This window comes from Emys orbicularis, chromosome 6, assembly GCF_028017835.1.
Source record: "Emys orbicularis isolate rEmyOrb1 chromosome 6, rEmyOrb1.hap1, whole genome shotgun sequence".
In the NCBI taxonomy this organism is placed as follows: domain Eukaryota; kingdom Metazoa; phylum Chordata; order Testudines; family Emydidae; genus Emys; species Emys orbicularis.
This window is the reverse complement of record NC_088688.1, coordinates 133,994,299-134,016,406: the sequence shown is the minus strand read 5'-3', so window position 1 is coordinate 134,016,406 and position 22,108 is coordinate 133,994,299.

Sequence of the window (22,108 nt, the reverse complement as noted above, 5' to 3'; positions counted from 1 at the left end):
GCCCTTTACATTATATTTTACATTCTCTGCAAGTCCCCTTTACACTGTAGGGTGGTGCCCAGAAGCCTTAGTGTAATTGAGACTCAGGCCCCTTAATCTTTCACAGAGTCTTTAAATTGTAGCAGTCCAGGGGACTGGGTTAGTCCCAAGAGACCTTAGTTGCAGTCCTGGCTGTGTTACTGACCCGCTCTGATTGACTCAGGTAAATCACTTTGCCTGTCTGGACCTCTGGTGCCCCATCTATAAAACTGAGATGATAATTACCGACCTTTGTTTGGTGTGTTAAGTTATGTGCTAGCACATGTACGAGCTAGTTATTCTTATTATGTGCTATTGTCTTTATAGGGTTCTGCATTCTGGTTAGAAACCTGAAACCCTCATTCAGACTTTGAACTCTGGGAACCTGTGCTGGGGTGTGCACTCTACACAAGCCCCGGGAGGGTTAAAGTGGCTAGGCAGGCCAATTAACTGCCCAGGCTGGCTGCACCTGAAGAAGGATACAGGGAGCAGGCCACTAAATGGAAATGGTTTTCAGGTGGGCAGGACCAGGAGGGGCCTGTATAAAGCCCAGGAGTGGTGAGCAGCAAGAGGCTATAAGGAAGTAGTTTACAGTAACTCCCTGGGAGGAGGAGCTTGGGCTGGCAAACCCAGAATGAGGGGGAAGCCAGATAGGTAGAAAGAAGCCCGAGGAAACAGCAGGAAGGGGTAGGACCGTACAGACCTTGACTGCTTGTTATACATTCCTTGGACTGGAACAGTGTAGAGGGTGGGCCTGGGTCCCCCTACTAGCCGCTGAGAAGTGGCACAGGGCATTGGAGACTCCAGCTGGATAGCTGGTCCAGAAGGACTTTGACTTCCCAGGAACAGGAGGACTTTTATGACCTGGCCAGAGGGCCAAGCCATGATCAGGAAGCTGCAGCTTCAGAAGTGAGAGGGGCCGAAGTGTGAAAGATGACGGATAGAGACACTGCCAGAGGAGGGCAGTGCCTGGCAAGAGCTAATCCCAGAGCTGCCAGGAGGAAGTGCCACATGCGGTGAGTGGAGCCAGTGACAGAACCCTTCTCCCCTTCAAATGAGACCCACCGCTGAACCATCTGCCTGATCTGGAAAATCAACCCCCCCCCCCCCCCCGATGGGCTTGTCAGTCATTTTAGACACTGCTTATTGTTTAACTCATTCTCATTATAATCTTTGGAGGATTATATCATCTGCAGAAAAGGTGACTGTGGAACTGAGTTAAAAGGCAGGGATAGTGAAGAGAGAAGGGTCAAGGTAGATGGAGGATGAGAGGACAATGGTGAATGAGAGAAGACAATTGAGGAAGGATCGAAGGAACATGCATAGAGAATAGCGTGAAGAAACAGAATTGCAAAGGCCAAAGGACAACAGAAGAGAGAAATAGTGTAAAGAATTGAATGAATGTGTGAAAGAACAGCGAGAAAAGAAAGAGAGAATGGGATGCTGAAGTGTAAAAGAGATAGGAAATTGCCTAGCCTGCCTAGTACTCCATAAGCAAATAGCTATATAAATAAGAAAATCAATAGAAATGAATTATTTACTGTTGTCAGATATTGGAAGCTGTTCTCTTGTGCGGGATGGACTCAGTCGGGTCATCACAGAGCAGCAATGGGCCTGGCTGATTTCAGAGGCGGAAGTGAAATTGAGAGGAACCCACGAGTTTGTGATCGATTGCAGCCACATTCCGTCTGGACTGGACGTTCTTGGTCCTGCACTGACTGGCTGTTTCCTCCAATCTATCCCTGCTTCCCTCAGTCTCTTCACCTTAGCTTCAATCCACAACTGCCCCCCCTTCTCCCTTCCCCCTTCTCACCTGCCCTGTCCTGCTCACCCCCATGTTCCCTTTTGTTTAGCTTCTCCCCTCCTAACTACTCCCCTCAAAAAACTCTGGCACTATCGTGTGTTCTATCCCTCTCCCCATCCTAGTTAGATTGTATCCTGGGTCTGTGAGCTGTTTGTGGCAGGGACAGTCTACAACTCTGTGTTGTACAGCACCTACCACAATGGGACTGAGCCATTCAGTTGGTATCTAAGCACTACCATTATATGTCTGGACAGAACAAAACAAACACACAAAAAGCTGTGGCCTGTTCAAACCACACTAAGGTGATTCCCTATCGAAAACACAAAACCAAACCCAATTGAATCTCACTGAACAAGCAGGGGTTGCTGGGCCCAAAGAGGGCCTGTGCCAAGTCCACTGGTGCTCCCCCAAGGAAAGAAGCTTTACTCTGAGCCACTACTGACCATATAGATATAGATATATATAAATAGTATCACAGATCATTTCAAAGTTATTTTCATTTCACAGGGTTCAAAAAAAGGACTTTTTGGGGGGGAGGGGGATTCAAAAATATTTGTGAGATTACTAGGAAAAAATTCGAATTTTCAAAACTACTAAATTTAATTTGTTTTCTCCCATTTGTTTCCTAATTTTTTTTATGCTATGGGGTGCAATAAAATGAATAATATTCAGGGTTTTCTAGGGATTTTTTCCCCCTCCAGTTCCCCCTCCCACACACTCTGACTTTTCAAATCACCCTCACCTTTGGAAAAATTACAGAGTTGGAAACATGAAAGAAAAAAATAAGCCAGAACATCATTTATTCTATTTCAGTGGTGAAAAAGGAAGGGGGGGGGGAACGACGACAAAAACTTGAAATTTTGTAAATATTTCCAAAATCAAAACAATTTCATCTTGAAACAAAAACTTTCAGAATTTCCCATAGAAACCTTTAACGCACAATGAAATTTTCGCATGGAAAAATCGCATTTGCTATGAAACTCCAATTTCTGGCAGGGAAATTTTTCAGTTGAAAAATGTTGACAAGCTCTGCTGAGGGGTCCAGTGGAGAAGCTACCAGGGGATGTGTGGAATAACAACATTGCCTGCTGTCCCGGCTGTATTCCCTCTTGCTGGCCAGCACTGCTCACTTTTATAGCAGTAAAAAGTGACAAAGAGTCCTGTGGCACCTTAAAGGCCTGGTCTACACTATGAGTTTAGTTCAAATTTAGCAGCGTTAAATCGAATTAACCCTGCACCCGTCCACACAATGAAGCCATTTACTTTGACATAAAGGGCTCTTAAAATCGATTTCTGTACTCCTCCCCGATGAGGGGAGTAGCGCCGAAATCGACATTGCCATTTCGAATTAGGGTTAGTGTGGGTGCAATTCGACGGTATTGGCCTCCGGGAGCTATCCCACAATGCACCATTGTGACCGCTCTGGACAGCAATCTGAACTCGGATGCACTGGCCAGGTAGACAGGAAAAGCCCCACAAACTTTTGAATTTCATTTCCTGTTTGCCCAGCGTGGAGAGCACAGGTGACCACGCAGAGCTCATCAGAACAGGTAACTATGCAGTCCGAGAATTGAAAAAGAGCTCCAGCATGGACCGTACGGGAGGTACTGGATCTGATCGCTGTATTGGGAGAGGATTCCATGCTAGCAGAACTACGTTCCAAAAGACGAAATGCCAAAACATTTGAAAAAATCTCCAAGGGCATGATGGAGAGAGGCCACAATAGGGACTCACTACAGTGCTGAGTGAAAGTTAAGGAGCTCAGACAAGCCTACCAGAAAACCAAAGAAGCAAACGGAAGGTCTGGGTCAGAGCCGCAGACATGCCGCTTCTACGCTGAGCTGCATGCAATTCTAGGGGGGGCTGCCACCACTACCCCACTTCTGACCGTGGATTCCGAGGAGGGGGTAATCTCAGCCATGCCTGAGGATTCTGTGGACGGGGAAGATGAGGAGGAGGAGGACGACGACGAGCTTGTGGAGAGCACACAGCACTCCGTTCTCCCCAACAGCCAGGATCGTTTTCTCAGCCTGACTGAAGTACCCTCCCAACCCTCCCAAGGCATTATCCCAGACCATGAAGCCATGGAAGGGACCTCTGGTGAGTGTACCTTTGTAAATATAAAACATGGTTTAAAAGCAAGCTTTTTTTAATGCTTAATGATTAAGCATTTTTTAATGATTAATTTGCCCTGAGGACTTGGGATGCATTCGCAGCCAGTACAGCTACTGGAAAAGTCTGTTAACGTGTCTGGGGATGGAGTGGAAATCCTCCAGGGACATCTCCATGAAGCTCTCCTGGAGGTACTCCAAAAGCCTTTGCAGAAGGTTTCTGGGCAGTGCAGCCTTATTCCGTCCTACATGGTAGGACACTTGACCACGCCATGCTAGTAGCAAGTAATCTGGTATCATTGCATGACAAAGCCTGGTAGCGTATGGTCCCAGTGTTTGCTGGCATTCAAGCAACATCCGTTCTTTATCTCGCTGTGTTATCCTCAGGAGAGTGATATTGTTCATGGTAACCTGGTTGAAATACGGGAATTTAATTAAGAGGACAGAGGTGGCCGTTCCTACTGGGCTGTTTGCCTGTGGCTGAAAAGAAATCCTTCCCTGCAGTTAGCCAAGCGGGGGATGGGGGGGATCATTGGTGCTGAACTTTTCGCATTTGGCTAGCAGGGATCTTCCCTGATACCAGCCACGCGGTGCGGGGAGGGGTAAAGCGATCATCCCAGAGAATTGGATGTGTGTGGGGGGGTTAGTTTGGTTTCTGCTGCTGCACATTAACAGGAAAACTGCAGCACTCAATGGGCTTTGCTTGGTATGTGGGAAAGGAGGGCACTGCTTTTATGAAGGCTGCAGAAGGCGAAAAACAATGGCTTACCATGGCTGCATGCAAGCCGAATTCTGTTGCCCGGACCTGCGTCTGTGATCTCTAACACCAAAGCCTCAGGCACTCAATATTAAGATGCAAAATGCGACCTTGTACCGAAATCGCATGTGCTGTGTAATGTGAATAGTGTTGTTCACCGTGAAAGAGTATAAGCATTGTTCTGTAAAATGTATCTTTTTAAATACTTCTCTCCCTTTTTTCCCTCCCTCCCGCAGTTGCAAATTTTTCAAGCCTCCCTCCTCCGTCCCGAAGGCTATCTCAGATAAGGCGGCAAAAAAAGTGGATGCGAGATGACATGTTCTTGGAAATCATGCAATCGACCCGCAATGAAAGAGCTCATCTGAATGAGTGGAAGGACACGGTATCAAAGTACAGGAAATATGCCAGTGAACTTGAGGACAGGAGGGACCAACGAGAGGACATGAGGGACCAGCGTGAGAACAGAAGGGACCAACGTGAGGAGAGGAGAGACGCTCGAGATGAGAGGTGGCGGGATGCAATGCTGCTGCTGCTGCGTGAGCAAACGGACATGCTCCGGCGTCTGGTGGTGCTTCAGGAATGGCAGCAGGATCACAGAGTGCCGCTGCAGCCCCTGTATAACCGCCCTCCCCCCTCACCATTTTCCATAGCCTCCTCACCCAGACATGTAAGAACGCGGGGGAGGGGGAAGGCTCCGTGCACCCTCCCACTCCACACCAATGGACAGCCCAAGCAAAAGGCTGTCATTATTTTGAACTTTTTTAGTGGCCTTTTCCTTTCCTCCTATCCTCCTCCCAAACCCCACCTGGGCTACCTTGTCAGTTCTCTCCCTCTTTTTATAATCAATTAATAAAGAATACATGATTTTTAAATGATAGTGACTTTATTTCCTTTGAAAGCAAGCTGTGATCGAAGGGGGAGGGTGGGTTGCTTACAGGGAATGAGTCAATCAAAGGGGGCAGGTTTTCATCAAGGAGAAACAAACAGAATTTTCACACCGTAGCCTGGCCAGTCATGAAACTGGTTTTCAAAGCTTCTCTGATGCGCAGTGCTTCCTGGTGTGCTCTTCTAATTGCCCTGGTGTCTGGCTGCGCGAAAGCAGTGACCAGGAGATTTGCCTCAGCCTCCCACCCAGCCATAAAGGTCTCCCCCTTCCTCTCACAGAGGTTGTGGAGCACACAGCAAGCAGCAATAACAATGGGAATATTGGTTTGGCTGAGGTCTGAGCGAGTCAGTAACGTGCGCCAGCGACCCTTTACACGTCCAAATGCACATTCTACCACCATTCTGCACTTGCTCAGCCTGTAGTTGAACAGCTCCTGACTCCTGTCCAGGCTGCCTGTGTATGGCTTCATGAGCCATGGCATTAAGGGGTAGGCTGGGTCCCCAAGAATAACTATAGGCATTTCAACATCCCCAATGGTTATTTTCTGGTCTGGGAAGTAAGTCCCTTGCTGCAGCCATTTAAACAGATTAGTGTTCCTGAAGACGCGAGCGTCATGAACCCTTCCCGGCCATCCCACGTTGATGTTGGTGAAACATCCCTTGTGATCCACCAGTGCTTGCAGCACCATTGAAAAGTACCCCTTGCGGTTTATGTACTGGCTGCCCTGGTGCTCCGGTGACAAGATAGGGATATGGGTTCCATCTATCGCCCCACCACGGTTAGGGAATCCCATTGCAGAAAACCCATCCACTATGACCTGCACATTTCCCAGAGTCACTACCTTTGGTAGCAGCAGCTCAGCGATTGCTTTGGCTACTTGCATCACAGCAGCCCCCACAGTAGATTTGCCCACTCCAAATTGATTCCTGACGGACCGGTAGCTGTCTGGCATTGCAAGCTTCCACAGGGCTATTGCCACTCGCGTCTCAACTGTGAGGGCTGCTCTCATCTTGGTATTCTGGCGCATCAGGGCAGAGGAAAGCAAGTCACAAAGTTCCATGAAAGTGCCCTTATGCATGTGAAATTTTCGCAGCCACTGGGACTCGTCCCACACCTGCAACACTATGCGGGCCGACCAGTCTGTGCTTGTTTCCCAGGCCCAGAATCGGCGTTCCACGGCACGAACCTGCCCCATTAACACCATGATCTCCAAAGCGCTTGGGCCTGCGGTTTGAGAGAATTCTGTGTCCATGTCTTCATCACTCTCGTCGCCGCGCTGCCGTAGCCGCCTCCTCCTCGCCTGGTTTTTCAGGTCCTGGTTCAGCATAAACTGCACGATAATGCGCGAGGTGTTTATAATGTTCATGACTGCTGTCTTGAGCTGAGCGGGCTCCATGCTTGGTATGGCGTCTGCACAGTTCACCCAGGAAAAAAGGCGGGAAACGGTTGTCTGCCATTGCTTTCACGGAGGGAGGGCGAGGATGTACCCAGAACCACCTGCAACAATGTTTTTTGCCCCATCAGGCATTGGGATCTCAACCCAGAATTCCAATGGGTGGGGGAGACTCCAGGAACTATGGGATAGCTATGGGATAGCTACCCACAGTGCAATGCTCCGGAAGTCAATGCTAGCCTCGGTACATGGATGCACACCGCCGAATTAATGTGCTTAGTGTGGCCGCATGCACTCGATTTTATACAGTCGGTTGCCCAAAATCGAATTCTGTAAATTTGGAGTAATCCCGTAGTGTAGACATACCCAAAGACTAACAAATGTATTGGAGCATAAGGGGGGAGGAGAGATAGTTCAGTGGTTTGAGCATTGGTTTGCTAAGCCCAGGGTTACGAGTTCAATCCTTGAGGGGGCCACTTAGGGATCTGGGGCAAAGTCAGTACTTGGTCCTGCTAGTGAAAGCAGGGGGCTGGACTTGATGACTTTTCAAAGCCCCAGTTCTAGGAGATAGGATATCTCCATTAATTTTTTTTTATAAGCTTTCGTGGGTGAATACTCACTTCGTCAGATGAATGTAGTGGAAATTTCCAGAGGCAGGTATAAATATGCAGGCAAAAAGCAGTTTACAGATAACGAGGTTAGTTCAATCAGGGAGGATGAGGCCCTCTTCTAGCAGTTGAGGTGTGAACACCAAGGGAGGAGAAACTGCTTTTGTAGTTGGCTAGCCATTCACAGTCTTTGTTTAATCCTGAGCTGATGGTGTCAAATTTGCAAATGAACTGAAGCTCAGCAGTTTCTCTTTGAAGTCTGGTCCTGAAGTTTTTTTTGCTGCAAGATGGCTACCTTTAAATCTGCTATTGTGTGTCCAGGGAGGTTGAAGTGTTCTCCTACAGGTTTTTGTATATTGCCATTCCGAATATCTGACTTGTGTCCATTTATCCTTTTACGTAGGGACTGTTCAGTTTGGCCGATGTATAGCAGTGTCCCTTAAGTCAGCGTAGACCAGCATAGATCTGAGGTGAGGCCTTCATCTATTCTTCCTCCTCTTTGGTTACACAGGACCTGATGTCCTTGAGCAATGTTGCAATGATTTAAACCTATAATCCAACTAGTTTTTTAATCCAGGTGATTAAAAACCTGAGCCTGATCTTTACCTCAAGCCCAGAAGACACACAGTTAAATGCAGCAGGTAGGTCATTGCTCATCCCTTTGAAAAGTGAAGCTGATGCTATTGATTATTTCACAGGCACTGAGTTTGTTAGCCATGCAGCGCTTCCCACTCTTTGTAGTGCTGCTTGTAGGAGTCATAGTGATTGACTTTAAGGAAACAACCCATGTAGGAAGGTATGAAACAAATGAGGAGAAATGTGCCCTCATTTCTGAAATCATATATTACAATTCACTGGGTGAAGGTATGACTGATAAAGAGGGTTGTTGACCGCAGATGTGTGCACTTACTCAACTGGCTGGAAGGGGATTTCTCCACCTTCTAGAAATAGCTAAATCGCTTCTTTTATTGCTAAATAATAATTTAAAAAACCTAGTAAAGTGTGTGTATGTGTATGTGTGTACATACACACACACACACACATAGCATAGGTTGAGTCATTCAGCTAGCTAGCCAGGAAGACTCACCCCAAAATGAAATGTAGTTACTACTTAGAACACCAGTATTTGAAGACTTCATTGTTCTCAACTAAATCTAAATAGGAGGTAAGTTCTGAGAAGTTGGGGTGAAAGCATAAATTATCTGAGTTTTAATGTAGGAGCATGTTAGCCTTTGCTGAAACTTGATTGTGTAGGGATGTTTCCTACACATACCATCTGACTATCTAGTGAGGAGCAAATATCAGAAGTTTGGTAGTTCAATATGGATATGCCTCCAAGGACTGTTAAGTTTGCTTTTTGAGCTGAAGTTTATCCAGACTCATAGGGTTAGCTGGCTGAAAAATAGGAGAAGTATTTTTTTGAAAATTTTCCTTCTGTTGTCAAAACTTCAGTCGGCTCTAGATCTAGTCAACAAACAGTGGAAATCTTCACAAATATTTGGTGTACATTTATTTTCCCCCTCCCTTTTTTTGCAATTTCAAAATTTTGAATGTTAAATCGACATCAAAAATTTGAAATTAAAAAAAAATTGACCAGTTCTACTCAGAGCAAACCTATTGCTTCAGAACGGGAGGTTGAAAATCTCATGATGTGTTCTTGCTAGATTTTACTACTTCTGCTTCTCATTCAATCTGAAATTAAGATGTCGAGATGCTGAAATAACGGGTGAGGGAGAAGAAAAGTTAACTACAGTGGCTCAAGAAACCAGAATTTTTCCCAGAGAATATTCTGTGAGGAAAAATTCCCCTTCAAAAGTTTTTCATTGGAAAATTTTAGTTTCTGTGGGATATTTCAAAATAAAATGAAAAAAATCATTTGTCTGAAATGTCAACATGAAATTAATTGAATTTTTTTTTTATTTTCCCCATTTTCTCTCACTTTTTAAACTTTGTCCAACTTATTCCAGCTAGAAAAAGTATGAAAACAAACACAAAACGCCCTCCATTTTCTCACACTTTTTGATTCCTCTCACTTTTTCAACGTGGGGGGGAGGGAAAGAGGGTGGTGAGTAATAGAGCGAATTAAAAAAAATAATAAAAGGGGGAAAACAACGTGTAAACAACCAAACTGAAATGGAAAAGAAAATGTTACTGTTTCTAAAAACCAAAAAGGAATGACATTTTAAGTAAAAACCAAAACAAAAAAAACCAAAACATTTTCATTTTGAAATGACAGTTCAAAATGAAACATTTCATTTTAAAATGTTGATTCAAAACAAAATAGTGCATTTTGATTTTTCCTGATAAAATAAAATTAAAAAATAACCTCAAAATCAATATTTTTGCCACGGTGATTAGATAAAAATCACACTTTCTGATGGGGAAAATTTTTCAGTTGAAGATAATTGGCCTGCTCCGGAATTAGCTTTTTGAAAGGAAAAGTGTGGAAAGTCAAAGACTGGCTGTTATGGCGTTTGAACTAGTTTGCCCATGTATACTGATAACTCCCATCCCATTATTTCTTACAATAGTCCATTGTTTCTTGTTCTCCTTACAAAATGATCTAGTTCACAGCACCTTCCACCTGTTGACGTGCTGATTTGTAAATGTGTAGTGCCACAGGGGCACCAGAATGTGAAGGGGTAAGATGGTAATGTGGGAAACTCAGACCTAGGTGGAGATAGAGAGAAAACAGGGGACAAAACCCAGCTACATACAGGTGCATGAAAAATGCTCTGAGTTGTTCTGTCATTCTCTCAATAGAATGAACAAATACAGGTCTCAATTTTGTTCCCATTGAAGTCCATCGATTTCAGGGGGAATTGTATTTTATACTTGAGAGACTGCGGCTCCTAGGCATTACAGCTATAATAATAATTAATAAACTTTGCAGATGCATAAAGCACCTAAGCATGGCAGATATTGGCTGTTGGCATATCTATTTTACCAAGTCATGCAGGGAACAGTAAACATCCTACTGAGATAGATGCATACATTGGGCATGGTGTGAGTCACAGTACAAAGGTCAAGTTAGATTTTTCTTATTTGACTGATATGATAAAATAATCTAGTGCAATGCAGCTCATGCTTTGTTAATGCGGGGTTAATTTTTTGTGCTGTGTCCTTTTGTTGATGCTGTACACGAACAAGCCCTCCCCCCCACACACACAAGTGCAGAAATAAATTGATCATAAAATTAATACTTGCAGTGTTGTTGTAGCTGTGTTGGTCCCAGGATATGAGAGAGACAAGATGGGTGCAGTAATATCTTTTATTGGACCAACTTCTGTTAGTGAAAGAGATGAGCTTTTGACCTCCACTGATTTAAAGAAGAATTTTGTGAAGCTTGAAAGCTGGTCTCTTTCACCAACAGAAGGCAGTCCAATAAAAGATATTACTGCACCCATCTTGTCTCTCTCATAAAAATAATAGACGGAAGTGTGTTGAGCATACAGAAATGAACTGTGATGTCTTTGTTTTCTGTGTAGGGCATTTTTCAAGTTGTAAGATCTCTGCCAGTCTGCAGAGACAGCAGCCTGTTGTCTTCAAAGTGATTTTGAATTTACACAATTTTTTGTAAGAGTAGAGTAGTTTTGTTTTACTCTGTGATGGTTCACTGGAGGTATTTGATATCTGATTATCAAAATTTGAGGTGATGAGGATTTTTAATTGACCATGTAAGTCACATGGTTTTGGACACTGTCCCTATCCCCTGAGTGGACACAAACAATCCTAACTGCTCTCTACTGAGGTCAATGAATGGACTCCCGTTGGTTTCATTGGGGTCTGAATGAGGCTCATAAGGAGGAGGGCTTGAAGAAACCACTGAGGTGTTGAATCTTCAGGGAGGGGGTTGGTAAAGGATGAGCAGGACGGGGAAACTTTAAAAAATGTAAAACCTGTTCCTTTCTGGGCCACACAGGCCTTTGCCTGAACCATCATTCCTAGAAAAATGATTCGGCTTGAAAATTTATGAGCTGGGTGCAGACTTGAAATTTAATTTTCTCTCATCAAATCCACATAAATTAATTGTGTGTGCGTGTGTGGTCCTGGTGGAGAAAGGTGTGGTCATATCCTCATCTGACTCATCTAATTGCCTCTGCACCAGGGCTTTGATGAGTGGTTGTGGGAAGCCCGCTGTGTCAAGCAGGGTCCCATCCCAGGTAAATCAAACTACAACCAGTGTGAATACTTGAGGGGGTAAGTGTGACGTTTACTTTCTGCACACACTGATTCGAGTGAGACTGGCTTGCTCAAATGATCACAGAGAATGAATGCTATCGAGGGCCAAATTCATTTAACATCTGGGCAAATATGCATATGTGTGTACTCATGTACTGATCACGCAGTCCAGGTCATGTCAGAACACTATTTGCGTTATCGCAGATTAATCTATGATTGTGCTTGCGTTTCAAAGAGAAAATATGCTGGAGGTCCTGATTCAGCAAAGCACTTAAGCACGTGATTAACTTTAAGATTCTGGCTTTGCTGAATGGAAGCCCAAGACTCTATAAGTATTTTCTATTGAAATCAAAGAGTTCCATATGCATCCACTAGAATAAATAGTAAAAGGGAATGGCTTACTGATCTAATAAACTGGTATAATACAGGGAATTAGTGGATTATTCCCAAAATTTGGGAAATACACTACACCTCATACAATGGATGCTTCCAGGGAACTTTGAAGCTCAGATTCTCAGCTAGTGTTAAAATAGGCACAGCTCCATTCTCATATCAATTATTTGAATGGAGCAATGTCATTTTACACCAGCTTGGAATCTGGCCCAAAGTTCAGTAGTGCAATTTATTGCATTGGCATCTCTTGTAATGAGATGTTGAAAAACATGGTACTGTCTCCTCTGTGTGCAGATTAAAGATCCCATGGAAATTTCAGAAGCATGCTGTCCTTATTCAGATGATGTCTATATTGTGTGCTAGAGGACCATATGTCTGATAACTTTCATTCCAGAAACAGCTGCATTTTAGTGGTGTGTGAAGTGATTCCTGTACACATATAAAGCATTCTGAGATTCTTTGCAATGAAAGGTGCTATATAAAAGCAAATGATTATTATTTGGAAGTAGGGTACTGAGTCTCTGACACGATTCCAAACAACTTGACCTTCATTGACACAGCACCCCTTTGACACCATGACTTTGATCACTGGTTATTATCTGGGTATTATTAGTTGTGACTAATTTGTCCACTTTCCTTCAGTGGAATTTTTACATGAGCTGTTCTCATACAGATTGGCAGATTGCATGACACTGCATGTCTTGCTCAATGAGGTTAAATAAAGCTTTATGTTATGACTCAAGTGCTTGCAAACCATCTCTAGCACTTAATATTTTAATTACTCCTTTTGATTAGAACTGCTTTTCATAAGCAAATAAGCATGGCGGTGTGACAAGCTGCAGGAATTGTTTTTAGAGCCTACCTTACATGTTAGACTTCAGATTGGGTTGGGAACTGCAATCATCATAATTACGAATGAAGTGAAATTCCAGATCTTGATGTACCAGTAGGTAAATGAATAATAGCCATAAACTGCACCCTGTACAGTCTTGCTGTGGGCTGTGGTGGTGAGAAAACAAAGACAAAGTGGAAGTAAACAAAAGCAGGAGTGTAATTAAAGTCATTACTGAATTTAAATAAGAAATATTTCACGGGGCTTCGGGCCTCATCCAAATTCCAGTGACGTTAATGGAAGTCTTTCTACTGATTTCCTGATCCTAAATCAGTGGATCTCAGAGATTCTGAGCATTTCAGTTATTTTAAAATGAAACAATTTAGGTTAGAGTTCTTTTAAAAGGGGGATGAGAGGAAATAAGAAATTATAAAAGTCCTTTTTTTTTTTCAAAAAAAGAGAAAGGCGAGAACTTGAAAACCTAGTGACACGTAATGTTGAATGCTAAATTTTCAAAGGAAATTTTTAGGCCAGATCCTCAGTGGGTGTAATCAGTGTAACTAACTTCAATAGAACTCTGCTGATTTTCTCCACTGAGGATCTGGCTGCTGATCACTGAGATCGTGTGTTTGTTAGAGCTGTTCACTTTCCTAGCACAAAATGATGCACACGATCCTTTAATTGTTTCCATGGTGATGGATACCCTGTGACAACTTGGAGCCTGGCTTGACTTCACCAGAAATCTGCCCACATGGAATGAATTGCAGGATCCAGGCCATAGTTACGTTCTAGGGACCTTGATATGTATGGTTATTAATAACCCCTCTCTGTCATCCTTGTGTATCAACATGAAAATAATTTTAAAAAATTACATTTAAAAAGTACATCTACTGAATGAGAGCAGATGCTTCTGGGAACTCAGGTGCCTCGTCCAAAGCCCACTGAAATCAATGAGATGCTTTTCATTGACTTACTTCCCTGGGAGCTGGATCAAGGCCAAGGACGAGACCTGCAGTCTGGAGAAAGGATAAATTCCCAGACGAGATGAATTTAGTGACTGAGGGCTGGCTCCTATTCCCATTGAAGTCTATGGGAGAGCCCCACTCATGCAGGATCAAGTCCAAAAGGGAGAAAGACTAGAACCAAGGTGTGTGTGTGTGGGGGGGGGAGTGTTATTTTGTCTCCCTCCCTCAGGGAGTCTTTTGCAGCCTGTTAAGGAAGCTGAAACTTCATAGTAGGGCTCAATATCCTGGTGTTATAAAAGCAGCACATGATTAGGTAACAGATAATTACAGCCCACTATTTGCATACACTGTAATAAATAGGGTAGCTGAGTGTAGCAAAATCAGACTTTGAAGTCATCTACCCCAGGGCCAGGGACTCCAGGGCTCCCATGATCTGGCTCCAGAGCTGCCCCGGCCCATGGGGACTGCCCTGCAGTCGGGACCCTGAGTTTCCAGGGTCTATCTAATCAGGTCTCTGGGGGCTTGCAGGCTCCGGGCTGCAGAGCCATCTGGGAAACCCTGGGGGCTCTTGTGGCTTCCAGACTCCCTGCTGCGTAGCGGGGAGCCTGGAGGTCTTGGGCCGGGTTTCCAGGGTCTACAGTTTCAGGATAGTGTGCGTGTGGACTCCACCAGGGAGGGTACCCCACAGCAGTTGGCTCAGGCCTGTCCCTGAGCAGCCCCTGGAAGTCCTGACAGTGGCTGCATGAAATTGACATGATTCTTGTCAGTTTCAGAATCTTCAGTGTGTGTGGAACTTCAAATAAATTGGTTTAATTACAAATCTGGAAACAAAATGTACAAATTTCCCTCAAAGCATAAATTCTGAGTTTTAGACCATTCTACCTTTGGGCAGCACTTCCAGTTAAAGTGGGTGGACTGGGTCTATCTGTAATCCCAAGGTGTCCAGTGAGAAAGATGTTACAAATGGAGAGAGATAAAGGTGACTAGAAATTACCACTATTGGGCTATTCCTGTTCAGTTACAGGGACTGTCTAAGGAAATACTAGCAAAAGGAAACTTTTTTAGCATCCTGGCAAGAATTAACAGTCAGAAATTGGACTTTACTCCTGTAAAACAGGTTATGTGTAGTCATCTGACTGCTGTGTAGCTTTTCACCCAGTGTGTACAGTAAATCCCCGAGAACACTAAAAGTCAAGCCATAAAGAATAAAACACGTTCATCACTGTTATTTACTCATTGCTGAATGCTGGTGTGCTCTTCCAACACTGCGCCTGTATACTGGAAGCCCGAGGGGAGTCAGTCTAAGCTGTCCTGGGAGAGTCTCTGGGTCAAAGGAGAACTTCCAAATGTGTGGAAAGCAGAGGAAAGGCTGTCACCTCATTTGACATTGTCTTGAGGTTTGTTTTTAAAGGCCCCTTTTTAAAAAAAACAACCCCTGTTTTCCTCACACTAACAGATCTTTTCTGTTTGTCTTACTTTTGTTGCTCTTGGGAGGCTTCTTAGGTCTTAAATTCTGTTATTTTATGGGAAAGCTTGAAGCGGAGAATCCTGGCTGTCTGCAGTGGCAAAGCAGTGCTAGATCATCTAGCTCACTCTCCATCTTCCTTCTCTCCAATAGAAAAGGGTCATTTTTGGATTCTCTTTTCACCACAACACAAACTTTGGGTCTGATTGTATCCTCCTCTGAAATCTCCTACTAAAAAAACCCCATTATTGTAATCCCCAGTCATTCCCCACACAATGCAGTATAACCACTGCAAGCACCACTGCCTGATTCTCATTGACACTCTCACTTCCATGCCCACTTTTAAGGTAGAATCGGGCCAATAGTAATCCATGATATCAAAGGATAAGAGCAGCCATCCTGCACTAAACCAATGGTCCATCCAGCCCAGTTTCAAAAGGAATTATGAGAGCAGGGCAATTATTGAGTGATCTGTACCCTGTTGTCCAATCCCAGCTTCTGGCAGTCAGAGGTTTAGGGACACCCAGACAGTTGACAGGAGGGGACAGAGAGCTGATCTGTTTACTCTATTTTTGTTCATACATTCCCTTTTGAAAATATGAGCTGATTCTGCTCCCTTGGAATCGTCGTGAAATGCCCAGACTCAGTGGTCCTGATTTTCAAAGGTGACTTCTACCCTCATTTCCCATAGGCTTCCATTAGAGGGTGGGATGCCCAGCACCTGCGAAAACCAAGTTTAGCAGGGGCAGGACACAAGACCTAGGGGGAATCATTTCTAGAAGCACTTACTAAACTCACAGATTGGGGAACCAATCTCCATGAAGTGCTAAAAAGGCAAGGAGCTATGCAGTGTAAATCAGAACACCCGCAGTCCTCATCTAGCCATGAGCGCTGCCCAGGAAGGGCCTTGTACCCAGGCAGAGCCCTGTTGATGTCAATGGGGTCTATAGAACACTCCCAGAGAAGGCTTTGGGAGCCTTGCCCAAGTAAGGACTGCAGGATGTCTCATTTCTGTTTTCCTAAAATGTTCACAACTTTTCTTTCCTCATTGAAGCCAAAAGAGCAAGGACCCAATCCTGATCACCTCAGTCACAAGTTGTCCTGATGAACCCGACTCTGCATTACTCCAGTGTCGCCCGGCACTGTGTAAAGGGTCTGTGTTTAACTGAGGTGAAGGACCCTTAAATGTAAATGTAATTCAGGCCCCTTTTAAAGGCCTCTTTGAACTGCCAGAGTATGGGTCGGGTTAGCAGCTCCAGGTAAAGTCTGTCGAGCAGCCTGGGGTTGAACTCAAGCTGCTCACCTGAGTTAAGCCAAGATGCCATGTCTTCACTACTGTTTTATCTGAGTTAGATAACCTGGGTTAAGAACACACCTGCCCTCCACTGGCCAGTGGAGACAAATCCTCAGGGTAAAAGAGAAGTGGGAGCTACCATTCCAGTTTGGAATTGTCTTACACCCCCTTTGCATTGGTGTGGTGCCCGTCCAAGGGACAGGGTAAAGTCCATTGACTTTACTAGGACTGCTCTCATGGCTAATGGTGGAGGATTTGGCTCAGGGAGTTAAACTAGCTGCAGAAACTCCTAAGCCTGCTTTTTTCTCTAGCATTAGCTGTGCATTTAAATACAATTTGCTGACATTGTACTGAACCGTACGTCAATGCACCTGCTGACTGTTGTGAAACTAATGCTGTGCAACCTTTGTGTGATGCAAATAACCAAAACAGCATGGAGCCCCGAGGCAGCTTCAGATGAGAAACCCATCACAGCAAATGTAGGAACATGTGACAAAATTACTGCCTGGTTTTATTTTCTTGTTTATGAAAATCCTTCTCGGAGGATAAAGCTGACCCTTGAAGCATGTATTTCCACCAATTTTGGGGCTGTTATCTTGAGGTTGAAGGGGGTAAAGTCCCTTTATGTTCAACCCAAAAGCCAATGGTCTGCTTTGGCCCCAGGGTAACTCCTGTGGTAAGAAGAATGATTCTTACAAAATCCCCCATGCATTCAGATGGGGGTGGCAAGAGAATGAGCTTTAACCCACGCTAATGAGCAACCTGTCATCAGTTTAATACTTTTTTAGTGCTGCTATAGCGACTGACCACAGATCATCACTCAGTAAGGAGAGTGCACTAAGTGCCTACCGCCTTCTCTTAAAGTGATGCTGGAAAACCACTCATAATGCTCCCCCGCCAGCCCCAATGAGTGCCCCCTGCTGATGAGCTCAGCAGTGAGTCAGAGGCCTGAACAGGCTGAGGAAGATGACTGCTCCACTTGCCCTGGAGTCATGTCTGAAAATTCTAAGGCAATCTCTCTCCTGCGTCTTGACACTGCTTATACGAATGTCTTGCGTCTTTTGGAGCTGATCTAGCATCTGATGAGGTCACTTGAAAACCAGTCATGTTACAAGTTTGAAATCCAAATGATAGCCTTATGGAGAAGGTGCATCTGGGGAGAATATAGGAACGTGGTTGTATATAGGAAAATATACCTGAGAGTATTTTTCTCTCTGATTTCTATGGGTTTGGTTTTGTACTGGGGCAGGAGGGTGCTATCCCTTGTGGAGAATAACAGTGCCACAGTGCTGAGGCCATCAACAAGGAAATAAAGTGAACTGAATGGATCTGCAGCAGGAATTTGCCTGCTGTTGCCCTGCCGGTGACCTTATTCCTGACCTGGATTAGATCTCGGTTTACTGGAATGAGATCTGACTCAATATGTGCAGTCGTCTGCTAACTTCATTTACATCCTCTTCCATGAAGAGAACGACCTTGGTACTGATTTGGGCCATCAGCCGGATCGCCTAAGGCACAGGATGGAGAGGCAGGAGAGTTATGTTCTGTTTTCAGTTCTGGCACAAGCTTCAGGTGTAACCTTGGGCAAAACTGGCCGCTTAACTGGAATAAATGAGTCTATGAACATCTCTGTGCCTCAGTTTCCACATCTGCCACTCAGTGCTTGTACTCAGATCCTGGGGTAAAGGGCTATAGGGAAAGGCACAGTGAACTTATATGGTAACTACTATGCTTAAACTAATAATAACATTTACCTCTAGCAGAAGAGCTTCATTCTAGAGCAATAAGTTTTGGTGGATGAGGACATTTGCTGCACAAAATTACTGCCCATGATCCTGCACACTCTTCCCCACCCAAACAGTCCTTGCTTGTGTAAGTAGTCTAAGTGATTTCACTGGGAAATGCTTGTACAAGGACTTGCAGTGCTGGGCTTCTGACTTTGAAATGAAAATAAGAAATTACACTGCGCAATCCCTTTTTCCTAATCAATATGCCAGAAGTGAGGGATGGTTATTTAATAGCTGATACAGATCACACGCAATGTTAGAACCTGACCCTGCAAACCATTCTGCTGAGTTGTATTTACTCACCTGAGTTGTCCTATTGAGATAAATGGTAATACCTGCATGAGTAAAGACTCCTTGTATGCATAAGGGTTTGCAACACCATCTGGGCCCTAGTGAGTAGCACTTCAAGATAACCGTGACGTGATCTCTGCTTTGCTAAATAAAAGTGACATTTATTTTTGCTTACCCGATTTGGAAGGCTAGCTGGATAAACATTAAACTTTATCAAATCTCAAACAGCAATGACTGCCAAACCAAAGAGGATTGTGTGACTTCATTATTGCTTTTCCCCCCACCATGGAGGATAGGAGGAACAATATATTGTTGGGAATTCTAATAGTAGATAGCTACATTCTACAGCTATTAAATAAAGGCCGGTCCTAACCCTGTAGCATTTGCAGGCATCACATACCCACACTCGCTCGGTGGAAAAGGGGCACAGTGTTCAACAAAAATAATGATCTGGGCCTTGTGCCAAAGCAATGGGAGTTGGCATTTCTTAAAGGGCTCTGCAATTTACTTGAGGAAATCTTGGGAATGAATTGCATTGTAAATGGCTTAAGAGAAAGGCACATCCAAGAAAATATATATATGGCATTATTTTTCCATTGAATAACTCCTTTTATTGGCTTTAAAAAAAAAAGCACTGTAAAAAGTAACATGATGCACAGTAAGGGAAAAGTTGCTGCTAAAGCTAGCAGTATAAAGTCTAAGAATCCTGGACAGGATCTAAGGAAAAGATGGAGAGGAATATTAAATTGCATTTACTACGGCTCAGACACTCTGCTTCCTTCCCCAGACCCAAAGAAGTGCTCTGTGTCACCTACAATCTTGTACCTTCCACCAACAGAAGTGGTCCAATAAAAGTTATTACCTCACCCACCTTGCCCCTCTCATATCCTGGGAGCAACACAGCTGTACAACAACACTGTAAGCAATTTACTAAGGGCTTGTCTATACTACCCTCTGGATCGACGGGCTGTATAGACAAGCCCTTAGTAAATTGGATCGACGGGCTGCGATCGATCCAGCGGGGGTGGATTTATCACATCTATAAATCGACCCCCGAGCGCTCTCCCATCGACTCCTGTACTCCACTGCTGTGAGACGTGCAGGCAGAGTCGACGGGGGAGTGGCAGCAGTAGACTCACCGCAGTGAAGACACCGTAGCTGAAGTTGCATAACTTAGATCGATCCCCCCCCCCCCCCCCCAGTGTAGACCAGGCCTTAGTCCGCTGCTTTGATAACTTAGGGCCATATCATCCCCAGCATGGGCTATTCCCATGTAGGGGGAAAGAAACTCATATGTTTCCACTAGGGGCTTTTGGAGCATTGCATTTGCCTCCTGCATCCTCTGTGGAAGCAGAAGGATGTTTGGCCCCACAAACAAGTAAAGTCTCTAAGCTATATACACGGAGTCAGGCAACCCGGGTTCAGTTCCCAACTCTACCCAGCACCATACTGTGTGCAAGTCACTTCATGCCCCTTTTCCCCCTCCCACTAGAGCTGGTCAAAATATTCTTTTGGAACAGTTTTCTGCCAGAAAGGGCTGATTTGATAAAATAGAAATGTTTCACAGGACTGTATCCATTTGCTGAAATTTTCAACAGGAAAACATTTAACTTCAGCTTTATCGCTTTGACCTTCTAGAAACTAAATGCTTTGATAAAGTCATCTTGAAGTTTCTGAAATGAAATATTCCTGATTTTGCTGGTCTGGCAGTAAATTTTGATTGTTCATTTCAATTCAGGACAAAAGAAAATTGCAAAATGTCAGAATTACCTCTGGAACAGAAATTCTGCGTCCCACCTGGCTTTTGCCTTCCATCCTTGTCTTGTGCATTGAGCCCTGAGGGACTGCCTCTCATGATGTGCTTGCACCAATCTTTTCATCACAATATACGTATTTAAAGAAAAAAATGGCTTTTCATCTGAAATGAACGTTTTCAGGGGAAATTTTCATTTGTTACGATTTCCCATTTTTTTCAGTGAAAAACTGGAAACTGAAAACTGATTTTTTTTCAGTAAGAGTCGGATTTTCAGTCAAAATTGTGATTTGGGTAATTACATACTGCCCTTCTTAAGCTACCTACAGTCCTTTTAAATAGGATTCAGTAATGGTGTCCAGCCTTTCCAGCCCAAGAGCCAAATGTACTATTTCAGAAAAATTACATGTGGCCCCTTGACCTTTTAATTGTTTCCCTTTGTTCAGGCAGAGCCAGTTGGAGTTCCGTCCTGCTGTCTTTCGCCCATACAGGAAAACAGCAATGGAGTAGTCAGATCTACTCTCCCCTCCCTTTCTTTTCCTTTCCCCTGCAAGGAAGCTGACTGCTGGTGGGGGGACTGCTGAGCAGTGGCAGGCTCAGGGAAGGCAAGGGACATTAGCTGCATAAAGTACTCCCAGCTGCTCCTGGGACTTCAGTTGGAGACGCTGCCCCTTGTAATAATGGGTATGTCTACACTGCAATTAGGCACCCATGGCTGGCCCATGCTAGCTGACTTGCACTTGTGGGGCTCGAGCTAAGGGCTGTTTAATTGCAGTGTAGATATTTGGGCTTGGGCTGCAGCCCGGGCTCTAGGATCCTGCAAGGTGAGTCATTTAAACAGCCCACGAACCCAAGGCAGCTGTCACAGGCCAGCAGTGGGTGTCTAACTGCTGGGTAGCCATAGCTAAAAAGTCTGTTTCTAACAGTTCCATCACAGGGCTTAGCTCAGAAAACACATTTTCTATTTGTTACCAAATACCAGTTTTCTTCTTAAGAGTCATTCCCCTGTCCTTGGGCTACAATTGAGTGCCTTGAAGATGACAAGTGACCTCTGAGCCACTGGTTGTATATCACTGGGATATAGTATTCTTCACTTCCTGTCCTAAACAGGTATGCAGCACTCTTTAACATTGGTGTTTCATCCCAGAAGTGCCAGCATTTAAGCAATGTCTAGCTATCTGTACAGAGAGTTAATGTGGATTAGCTCTAGATGGATATTATCAGCAAAATCACTTGATAAAATGATTTGGGATCCAAGAGCTCTATTAATGCAAGCTATCATATGTGCTATCAGGAACATTCACCAGGCCCTAGGAAATGACAGTGTGGTTTTACCGCTAATGAAGAAGTGATTAGCAAATGTCTCATCCTGGTTTATTAATCCACAGAATATATTTTTCTTAAAAGAAAATGCCGTCATCATCTCGAACTCAGATCATGTTTCAAAACAGTTCCCTAGTGGGACTGAAAAGCCCATGTGTCATCAGTGCAATGCCTGAGTCCTGCCTGACAACCTGCCCCCTCCCCACGCCACCACCCAGAACAGACTTTCAGTCTATGTTTAGCTTT